We start from the raw sequence: 11,595 nt of genomic DNA, 5'->3' as shown, positions 1-11,595 counted from the left end.
CACATGTTTGCCTCAATTCATCTTTATTTGTCATGATACTTACACAGGTGCATGGTAGAGTGAAAAGTGTTTCTCATGAGTCACTCGGGCGCAGTATATAAATAGGACAGAAGATGAGACGGTAGACAGTAACACAATAACAATAACGGCGTAACAACATGTAATCAAAACTGTGCAAAATCCACCAACAGAGAAACGGGACTAAAACAGTGCAAGGTCATTCTTGGAACAGTGCAAAAATAGTACGTTGATTTATAAATATTCCGACTGATACAGTTTTCCTGAGCTACCGGAAGGACAGTACAATTTCGGCTTACACTCGGTTGGCGTGGGTGTGGTGGTGTAGGAGTACAGTCATTGGGGGTACAGGAAGTGAGAGTATGATGGGAAGGAGTGGGGGCGTCACCAGCTTGGCGGCTCGGGGGTGAGAAGCTCTTTTGGAGTCTAGTTGTGTGCGACTGGAGCTAATTCCAAGTTTGTTTACCTAATTACCAATTAGGTAATTACCTATTAGGAATGACCTAATTCCAAGTTTGTTTACCTAATTCCCAATTAGGTCATTACCTATTAGGAATGACCTAATTCCACGTTTGTTTACCTAATTACCTATTAGGTAATTACCTATTAGGAATGACCTAATTCCAAGTTTGTCTCCCTAATTACCTATTAGGTAACTACCTATTAGGAATGACCTAATTCCAAGTTTGTTTACCTAATTCCCAATTAGGTAATTACCTATTAGGAATGATCTAATTCCAAGTTTGTTTACCTAATTCCCAATTAGGTCATTACCTATTAGGAATGACTTAATTCCACGTTTGTTTACCTAATTACCTATTAGGTAATTACCTATTAGGAATGACCTAATTCCAAGTTTGTTTACCTAATTACCAATTAGGTAACTACCTATTAGGAATGACTTAATTCCAAGTTTGTTTACCTAATTACCTATTAGTTAATTACCTATTAGGAATGACCTAATTCCAAGTTTGTTTACCTAATTACCTATTAGGTAATTACCTATTAGGAATGACTTAATTCCAAGTTTGTTTACCTAATTACCTATTAGGTAACTACCTATTAGGAATGACTTAATTCCAAGTTTGTTTACCTAATTACCTATTAGTTACTTACCTATTAGGAATGACTTAATTCCAAGTTTGTTTACCTAATTACCTATTAGGTAACTACCTATTAGGAATGACTTAATTCCAAGTTTGTTTACCTAATTACCTATTAGTTACTTACCTATTAGGAATGACCTAATTCCAAGTTTGTTTACCTAATTACCAATTAGGTAATTACCTATTAGGAATGACCTAATTCCAAGTTTGTTTACCTAATTACCTATTAGGAATGACCTAATTCCACGTTTGTTTACCTAATTACCAATTAGGTAATTACCTATTAGTAATGACTTAATTCCAAGTTTGTTTACCTAATTACCTATTAGGTGATTACCTATTAGGAATGACCTAATTCCACGTTTGTTTACCTAATTACCAATTAGGTAATTACCTATTAGGAATGACCTAATTCCAGGTTTGTTTAACTAATTACCAATTAGGTAATAACCTATTAGGAATGACCTAATTCCACGTTTGTTTACCTAATTACCAATTAGGTAATTACCTATTAGGAATGACCTAATTCCACGTTTGTTTACCTAATTACCAATTAGGTAATTACCTATTAGGAATGACCTAATTCCAAGTTTGTTTCCCTAATTACCAATTAGGTAATTACCTATTAGGAATGACTTAATTCCAAGTTTGTTTACCTAATTACCTATTAGGTAATTACCTATTAGGAATGACCTAATTCCATGTTTGTTTACCTAATTACCTATTAGGTAATTACCTATTAGGAATGACCTAATTCCATGTTTGTTTAACTAATTACCAATTAGGTAATTACCTATTAGGAATGACCTAATTCCAAGTTTGTTTCCCTAATTACCAATTAGGTAATTACCTATTAGGAATGACTTAATTCCAAGTTTGTTTACCTAATTACCAATTAGGTAATTACCTATTAGGAATGACCTAATTCCAAGTTTGTTTACCTAATTACCAATTAGGTAATTACCTATTAGGAATGACCTAATTCCAGGTTTGTTTAACTAATTACCAATTAGGTAATAACCTATTAGGAATGACCTAATTCCACGTTTGTTTACCTAATTACCAATTAGGTAATTACCTATTAGGAATGACCTAATTCCACGTTTGTTTACCTAATTACCAATTAGGTAATTACCTATTAGGAATGACCTAATTCCAAGTTTGTTTAACTAATTACCAATTAGGTAATTACCTATTAGGAATGACCTAATTCCATGTTTGTTTACCTAATTACCTATTAGTTACTTACCTATTAGGAATGACCTAATTCCAAGTTTGTTTACCTAATTACCAATTAGGTAATTACCTATTAGGAATGACCTAATTCCAAGTTTGTTTACCTAATTACCTATTAGGAATGACCTAATTCCACGTTTGTTTACCTAATTACCAATTAGGTAATTACCTATTAGTAATGACTTAATTCCAAGTTTGTTTACCTAATTACCTATTAGGTGATTACCTATTAGGAATGACCTAATTCCACGTTTGTTTACCTAATTACCAATTAGGTAATTACCTATTAGGAATGACCTAATTCCAGGTTTGTTTAACTAATTACCAATTAGGTAATAACCTATTAGGAATGACCTAATTCCACGTTTGTTTACCTAATTACCAATTAGGTAATTACCTATTAGGAATGACCTAATTCCACGTTTGTTTACCTAATTACCAATTAGGTAATTACCTATTAGGAATGACCTAATTCCAAGTTTGTTTCCCTAATTACCAATTAGGTAATTACCTATTAGGAATGACTTAATTCCAAGTTTGTTTACCTAATTACCTATTAGGTAATTACCTATTAGGAATGACCTAATTCCATGTTTGTTTACCTAATTACCTATTAGGTGATTACCTATTAGGAATGACCTAATTCCAAGTTTGTTTACCTAATTACCAATTAGGTAATTACCTATTAGGAATGACCTAATTCCAAGTTTGTTTCCCTAATTACCAATTAGGTAATTACCTATTAGGAATGACTTAATTCCAAGTTTGTTTACCTAATTACCAATTAGGTAATTACCTATTAGGAATGACCTAATTCCAAGTTTGTTTACCTAATTACCAATTAGGTAATTACCTATTAGGAATGACCTAATTCCAGGTTTGTTTAACTAATTACCAATTAGGTAATAACCTATTAGGAATGACCTAATTCCACGTTTGTTTACCTAATTACCAATTAGGTAATTACCTATTAGGAATGACCTAATTCCACGTTTGTTTACCTAATTACCAATTAGGTAATTACCTATTAGGAATGACCTAATTCCAAGTTTGTTTAACTAATTACCAATTAGGTAATTACCTATTAGGAATGACCTAATTCCATGTTTGTTTACCTAATTACCTATTAGGTAATTACCTATTAGGAATGACCTAATTCCAAGTTTGTTTACCTAATTACCAATTAGGTAATTACCTATTAGGAATGACCTAATTCCAAGTTTGTTTACCTAATTACCAATTAGGTAATTACCTATTAGGAATGACTTAATTCCAAGTTTGTTTACCTAATTACCTATTAGGTAATTACCTATTAGGAATGACCTAATTCCATGTTTGTTTACCTAATTACCTATTAGGTAATTACCTATTAGGAATGACCTAATTCCATGTTTGTTTAACTAATTACCAATTAGGTAATTACCTATTAGGAATGACTTAATTCCAAGTTTGTTTACCTAATTACCAATTAGGTAATTACCTATTAGGAATGACCTAATTCCAAGTTTGTTTCCCTAATTACCAATTAGGTAATTACCTATTAGGAATGACCTAATTCCAAGTTTGTTTAACTAATTACCAATTAGGTAATTACCTATTAGGAATGACCTAATTCCATGTTTGTTTACCTAATTACCTATTAGGTAATTACCTATTAGGAATGACCTAATTCCAAGTTTGTTTCCCTAATTACCAATTAGGTAATTACCTATTAGGAATGACTTAATTCCAAGTTTGTTTACCTAATTACCAATTAGGTAATTACCTATTAGGAATGACTTAATTCCAAGTTTGTTTACCTAATTACCTATTAGGTAATTACCTATTAGGAATGACTTAATTCCAAGTTTGTTTCCCTAATTACCAATTAGGTAATTACCTATTAGGAATGACCTAATTCCACGTTTGTTTACCTAATTACCAATTAGGTAATTACCTATTAGTAATGACTTAATTCCAAGTTTGTTTACCTAATTACCTATTAGGTGATTACCTATTAGGAATGACCTAATTCCACGTTTGTTTACCTAATTACCAATTAGGTAATTACCTATTAGGAATGACCTAATTCCAGGTTTGTTTAACTAATTACCAATTAGGTAATAACCTATTAGGAATGACCTAATTCCACGTTTGTTTACCTAATTACCAATTAGGTAATTACCTATTAGGAATGACCTAATTCCATGTTTGTTTAACTAATTACCAATTAGGTAATTACCTATTAGGAATGACTTAATTCCAAGTTTGTTTACCTAATTACCTATTAGGTAATTACCTATTAGGAATGACCTAATTCCATGTTTGTTTACCTAATTACCTATTAGGTAATTACCTATTAGGAATGACCTAATTCCAAGTTTGTTTAACTAATTACCAATTAGGTAATTACCTATTAGGAATGACCTAATTCCAAGTTTGTTTAACTAATTACCAATTAGGTAATTACCTATTAGGAATGACCTAATTCCAAGTTTGTTTACCTAATTACCAATTAGGTAATTACCTATTAGGAATGACCTAATTCCAAGTTTGTTTACCTAATTACCAATTAGGTAATTACCTATTAGGAATGACTTAATTCCAAGTTTGTTTACCTAATTACCAATTAGGTAATTACCTATTAGGAATGACTTAATTCCAAGTTTGTTTACCTAATTACCTATTAGGTAATTACCTATTAGGAATGACCTAATTCCATGTTTGTTTACCTAATTACCTATTAGGTAATTACCTATTAGGAATGACCTAATTCCAAGTTTGTTTAACTAATTACCAATTAGGTAATTACCTATTAGGAATGACCTAATTCCAAGTTTGTTTACCTAATTACCAATTAGGTAATTACCTATTAGGAATGACTTAATTCCAAGTTTGTTTACCTAATTACCAATTAGGTAATTACCTATTAGGGATGACCTAATTCCAAGTTTGTTTACCTAATTACCTATTAGGTAATTACCTATTAGGAATGACTTAATTCCAAGTTTGTTTACCTAATTACCAATAAGGTAATTACCTATTAGGAATGACCTAATTCCACGTTTGTTTCCCTAATTACCAATTAGGTAACTACCTATTAGGAATGACTTAATTCCAAGTTTGTTTACCTAATTACCAATAAGGTAATTACCTATTAGGAATGACCTAATTCCACGTTTGTTTACCTAATTCCCAATTAGGTCATTACCTATTAGGAATGACTTAATTCCACGTTTGTTTACCTAATTACCTATTAGGTAATTACCTATTAGGAATGACCTAATTCCAAGTTTGTTTACCTAATTACCAATTAGGTAACTACCTATTAGGAATGACTTAATTCCAAGTTTGTTTACCTAATTACCTATTAGTTAATTACCTATTAGGAATGACCTAATTCCAAGTTTGTTTACCTAATTACCTATTAGGTAATTACCTATTAGGAATGACTTAATTCCAAGTTTGTTTACCTAATTACCTATTAGGTAACTACCTATTAGGAATGACTTAATTCCAAGTTTGTTTACCTAATTACCTATTAGTTACTTACCTATTAGGAATGACTTAATTCCAAGTTTGTTTACCTAATTACCTATTAGGTAACTACCTATTAGGAATGACTTAATTCCAAGTTTGTTTACCTAATTACCTATTAGTTACTTACCTATTAGGAATGACCTAATTCCAAGTTTGTTTACCTAATTACCAATTAGGTAATTACCTATTAGGAATGACCTAATTCCAAGTTTGTTTACCTAATTACCTATTAGGTAATTACCTATTAGGAATGACCTAATTCCACGTTTGTTTACCTAATTACCAATTAGGTAATTACCTATTAGTAATGACTTAATTCCAAGTTTGTTTACCTAATTACCTATTAGGTGATTACCTATTAGGAATGACCTAATTCCACGTTTGTTTACCTAATTACCAATTAGGTAATTACCTATTAGGAATGACCTAATTCCAGGTTTGTTTAACTAATTACCAATTAGGTAATAACCTATTAGGAATGACCTAATTCCACGTTTGTTTACCTAATTACCAATTAGGTAATTACCTATTAGGAATGACCTAATTCCACGTTTGTTTACCTAATTACCAATTAGGTAATTACCTATTAGGAATGACCTAATTCCAAGTTTGTTTCCCTAATTACCAATTAGGTAATTACCTATTAGGAATGACTTAATTCCAAGTTTGTTTACCTAATTACCTATTAGGTAATTACCTATTAGGAATGACCTAATTCCATGTTTGTTTACCTAATTACCTATTAGGTAATTACCTATTAGGAATGACCTAATTCCATGTTTGTTTAACTAATTACCAATTAGGTAATTACCTATTAGGAATGACCTAATTCCAAGTTTGTTTACCTAATTACCTATTAGGTAATTACCTATTAGGAATGACCTAATTCCAAGTTTGTTTCCCTAATTACCAATTAGGTAATTACCTATTAGGAATGACTTAATTCCAAGTTTGTTTACCTAATTACCAATTAGGTAATTACCTATTAGGAATGACCTAATTCCAAGTTTGTTTACCTAATTACCAATTAGGTAATTACCTATTAGGAATGACTTAATTCCAGGTTTGTTTAACTAATTACCAATTAGGTAATAACCTATTAGGAATGACCTAATTCCACGTTTGTTTACCTAATTACCAATTAGGTAATTACCTATTAGGAATGACCTAATTCCACGTTTGTTTACCTAATTACCAATTAGGTAATTACCTATTAGGAATGACCTAATTCCAAGTTTGTTTAACTAATTACCAATTAGGTAATTACCTATTAGGAATGACCTAATTCCATGTTTGTTTACCTAATTACCTATTAGGTAATTACCTATTAGGAATGACCTAATTCCAAGTTTGTTTACCTAATTACCAATTAGGTAATTACCTATTAGGAATGACCTAATTCCAAGTTTGTTTACCTAATTACCAATTAGGTAATTACCTATTAGGAATGACTTAATTCCAAGTTTGTTTACCTAATTACCTATTAGGTAATTACCTATTAGGAATGACCTAATTCCATGTTTGTTTACCTAATTACCTATTAGGTAATTACCTATTAGGAATGACCTAATTCCATGTTTGTTTAACTAATTACCAATTAGGTAATTACCTATTAGGAATGACTTAATTCCAAGTTTGTTTACCTAATTACCTATTAGGTAATTACCTATTAGGAATGACTTAATTCCAAGTTTGTTTCCCTAATTACCAATTAGGTAATTACCTATTAGGAATGACCTAATTCCACGTTTGTTTACCTAATTACCAATTAGGTAATTACCTATTAGTAATGACTTAATTCCAAGTTTGTTTACCTAATTACCTATTAGGTGATTACCTATTAGGAATGACCTAATTCCACGTTTGTTTACCTAATTACCAATTAGGTAATTACCTATTAGGAATGACCTAATTCCAGGTTTGTTTAACTAATTACCAATTAGGTAATAACCTATTAGGAATGACCTAATTCCACGTTTGTTTACCTAATTACCAATTAGGTAATTACCTATTAGGAATGACCTAATTCCATGTTTGTTTAACTAATTACCAATTAGGTAATTACCTATTAGGAATGACTTAATTCCAAGTTTGTTTACCTAATTACCTATTAGGTAATTACCTATTAGGAATGACCTAATTCCATGTTTGTTTACCTAATTACCTATTAGGTAATTACCTATTAGGAATGACCTAATTCCAAGTTTGTTTAACTAATTACCAATTAGGTAATTACCTATTAGGAATGACCTAATTCCAAGTTTGTTTAACTAATTACCAATTAGGTAATTACCTATTAGGAATGACCTAATTCCAAGTTTGTTTACCTAATTACCAATTAGGTAATTACCTATTAGGAATGACCTAATTCCAAGTTTGTTTACCTAATTACCAATTAGGTAATTACCTATTAGGAATGACTTAATTCCAAGTTTGTTTACCTAATTACCAATTAGGTAATTACCTATTAGGAATGACTTAATTCCAAGTTTGTTTACCTAATTACCTATTAGGTAATTACCTATTAGGAATGACCTAATTCCATGTTTGTTTACCTAATTACCTATTAGGTAATTACCTATTAGGAATGACCTAATTCCAAGTTTGTTTACCTAATTACCAATTAGGTAATTACCTATTAGGAATGACTTAATTCCAAGTTTGTTTACCTAATTACCAATTAGGTAATTACCTATTAGGAATGACCTAATTCCATGTTTGTTTACCTAATTACCTATTAGGTAATTACCTATTAGGAATGACCTAATTCCAAGTTTGTTTAACTAATTACCAATTAGGTAATTACCTATTAGGAATGACCTAATTCCAAGTTTGTTTACCTAATTCCCAATTAGGTCATTACCTATTAGGAATGACCTAATTCCACGTTTGTTTACCTAATTACCTATTAGGTAATTACCTATTAGGAATGACTTAATTCCAAGTTTGTTTACCTAATTACCAATAAGGTAATTACCTATTAGGAATGACCTAATTCCACGTTTGTTTCCCTTATTACCAATTAGGTAATTACCTATTAGGAATGACTTAATTCCAAGTTTGTTTACCTAATTACCAATAAGGTAATTACCTATTAGGAATGACCTAATTCCACGTTTGTTTACCTAATTACCAATTAGGTAATTACCTATTAGGAATGACCTAATTCCACGTTTGTTTCCCTAATTACCAATTAGGTAATTACCTATTAGGAATGACCTAATTCCAAGTTTGTTTCCCTAATTACAGTGGGACACGAAGCAGAAGTCATAAATGGATTCCGCCGGGAAGGGTGTTTTAAAACAGAGGACAGGAGGGTAGGGAGAGGGGTGGCCCAGGAGTTGGCATTGGTTCCGAAATCTTTGTGGCTCAGGATCTGTGTCTGTGGCTGGAAGGGTTTGCCGGTTCAAATCCCGCGGCCGGCAGAGGAATCCTACTCCGTTGGGGCCCCCCCTGAGCGAGGCCCTGAACCCCAGCTCCTCCAGGTGGCGCTGTACAATGGCCGACCCTGCGCTCTGACCCCCAGCTTCTCTCTCTCTCCCTGTCTGTGTGTCTCCTGGAGAGCCAGCTGGGGTCTGCGACAAGACCAATTCCTCGTGCAAGAAATTGTATCGGGCCAATAAAGAAACATTATCACATTGTTGTTCACGCAGCGCTGGGGGCCTGGAGGAGCAACATGACCGACTGGCGTCTTATCCAGGATGTGTCCTGTCTGGCTTTTGTTGCCCCGTGACTCTGTACTGGATAAAGCAGTAAGGAAATGGAGAGAGGGTTTGTTTTGTGGGGACTGTGACACACAAGTCTCATCCATCCATTGAAGCCAACACTCTGTAAACAACATATTGTTTACAGCAGCAGCCCTCTCACCCTGCAGCTCCCAGCTGGCAGCCCCCCCCACTGGAGCCCAGCAGGTGTGAGCCTGGTCAGTACCTGGAGGGGAGACCTCCTGGGAAAAATTAAGGCTGCTGCTGGGAGAGGTGTTAGTGGGGCCAGCAGGGGGCGCTCTCACCCTGCGGTCCGTGTGGGTCCTAATGCCCCAGTATAGTGACGGGGGACACTGGACTGTAAACAGGCGCCGTCCTGCGGATGAGACGTCAAACCGAGGTCCTGACTCTCTGTGGTCTCTGTGGTCACCACATAGCTGCTGTGTGGGGAGCGTTCTGGCGCACTATGGCTGCCGTCGCATCATCCAGGTGGGGGCTGCACACTGGTGGCGGTAGTGGGATTCCCCCTGACCTGTAAAGCGCTTTGAGTGGAGTGTCCAGAAAAGCGCTATATAAGTGTAAGCAATTATTATTATTATTATAAACATTTAATTAGAGCTTTTTTAAAATTTTAGAGTCCAGGAGTGTGTTGTGGAACAGATAATTGTGTAGATCAGGCCCGTTTTCAAAATTTGGGTTTAAGTGAGAAAGTACAGCTCAAAATCAGAGGGAAGACCTACCTCACAAAACCTACCTGTCTGGCGCCCCTGTTAAACGGACAGAGCCCAGTCCGTCCAGTCTCATCCGCTTCTGTGAAGCACCGCCGAACAGCGTGACCCCCTTTCATCCCAGCGGACAGGAAGCAGACTGGGGAAGTACAGGAAAAATCATGTTTTATCGCCTACAGGCAGAGGGGCCATAATATTAAACCGTCTGTCGGTCTCTATCACAAAATCCCCTTTTGTTTAAAAAAAAAAGATATTGTTAGAAACACTACAACAACACAACAACAAGTCTGTATCAGAGCACAGTATACATCACATGTTGTTGTTTTTTTTCCCGCCTGCTTGTGTTGAAGAAAAGTCTTCACTCGGGTTAGGGGTGGTCAAGCAGAGTCCTGTATTCATGCGCAGGGGGAGGATAAAATCATGCAGATCTGAGAGCAGCCTCTCATACTGATCTGAGAGTAACCTCTCATACTGATCTGAGTGTAACCTCTCGTACTGATCTGAGAGTAACCTCTCATACTGATCTGAGTGTAACCTCTCATACTGATCTGAGAGGAACCTTTCATACTGATCTGAGAGCAGCCTCTCATACTGATCTGAGAGTAACCTCTCATACTGATCTGAGAGCAGCCTCTCATACTGATCTGTGAGTAACCTCTCATACTGATCTGTGAGTAACCTCTCATACTGATCTGAGAGTAACCTCTCATACTGATCTGAGAGTAACCTCTCATACTGATCTGTGAGTAACCTCTCATACTGATCTGAGTGTAGCCTCTCATACTGATCTGAGAGCAGCCTCTCATACTGATCTGAGAGTAACCTCTCATACTGATCTGAGAGTAACCTCTCATACTGATCTGAGTGTAACCTCTCATACTGATCTGAGTGTAACCTCTCATACTGATCTGAGAGTAACCTCTCATACTGATCTGTGAGTAACCTCTCATACTGATCTGAGAGCAGCCTCTCATACTGATCTGTGAGTAACCTCTCATACTGATCTGTGAGTAACCTCTCATACTGATCTGAGAGCAGCCTCTCATACTGATCTGAGAGCAGCCTCTCATACTGATCTGTGAGTAACCTCTCATACTGATCTGAGAGTAACCTCTCATACTGATCTGTGAGTAACCTCTCATACTGATCTGAGTGTAACTTCTCATACTGATCTGAGAGTAACCTCTCATACTGATCTGAGAGTAACCTCTCATACTGATCTGAGTGTAACCTCTCATACTGATCTGAGAGTAACCTCTCATACTGATCTGAGAGTAACCTCTC

Source organism: Lepisosteus oculatus, chromosome 14, assembly GCF_040954835.1.
Source record: "Lepisosteus oculatus isolate fLepOcu1 chromosome 14, fLepOcu1.hap2, whole genome shotgun sequence".
NCBI lineage: Eukaryota > Metazoa > Chordata > Actinopteri > Semionotiformes > Lepisosteidae > Lepisosteus > Lepisosteus oculatus.
This window is presented reverse-complemented; position numbering follows the sequence as displayed.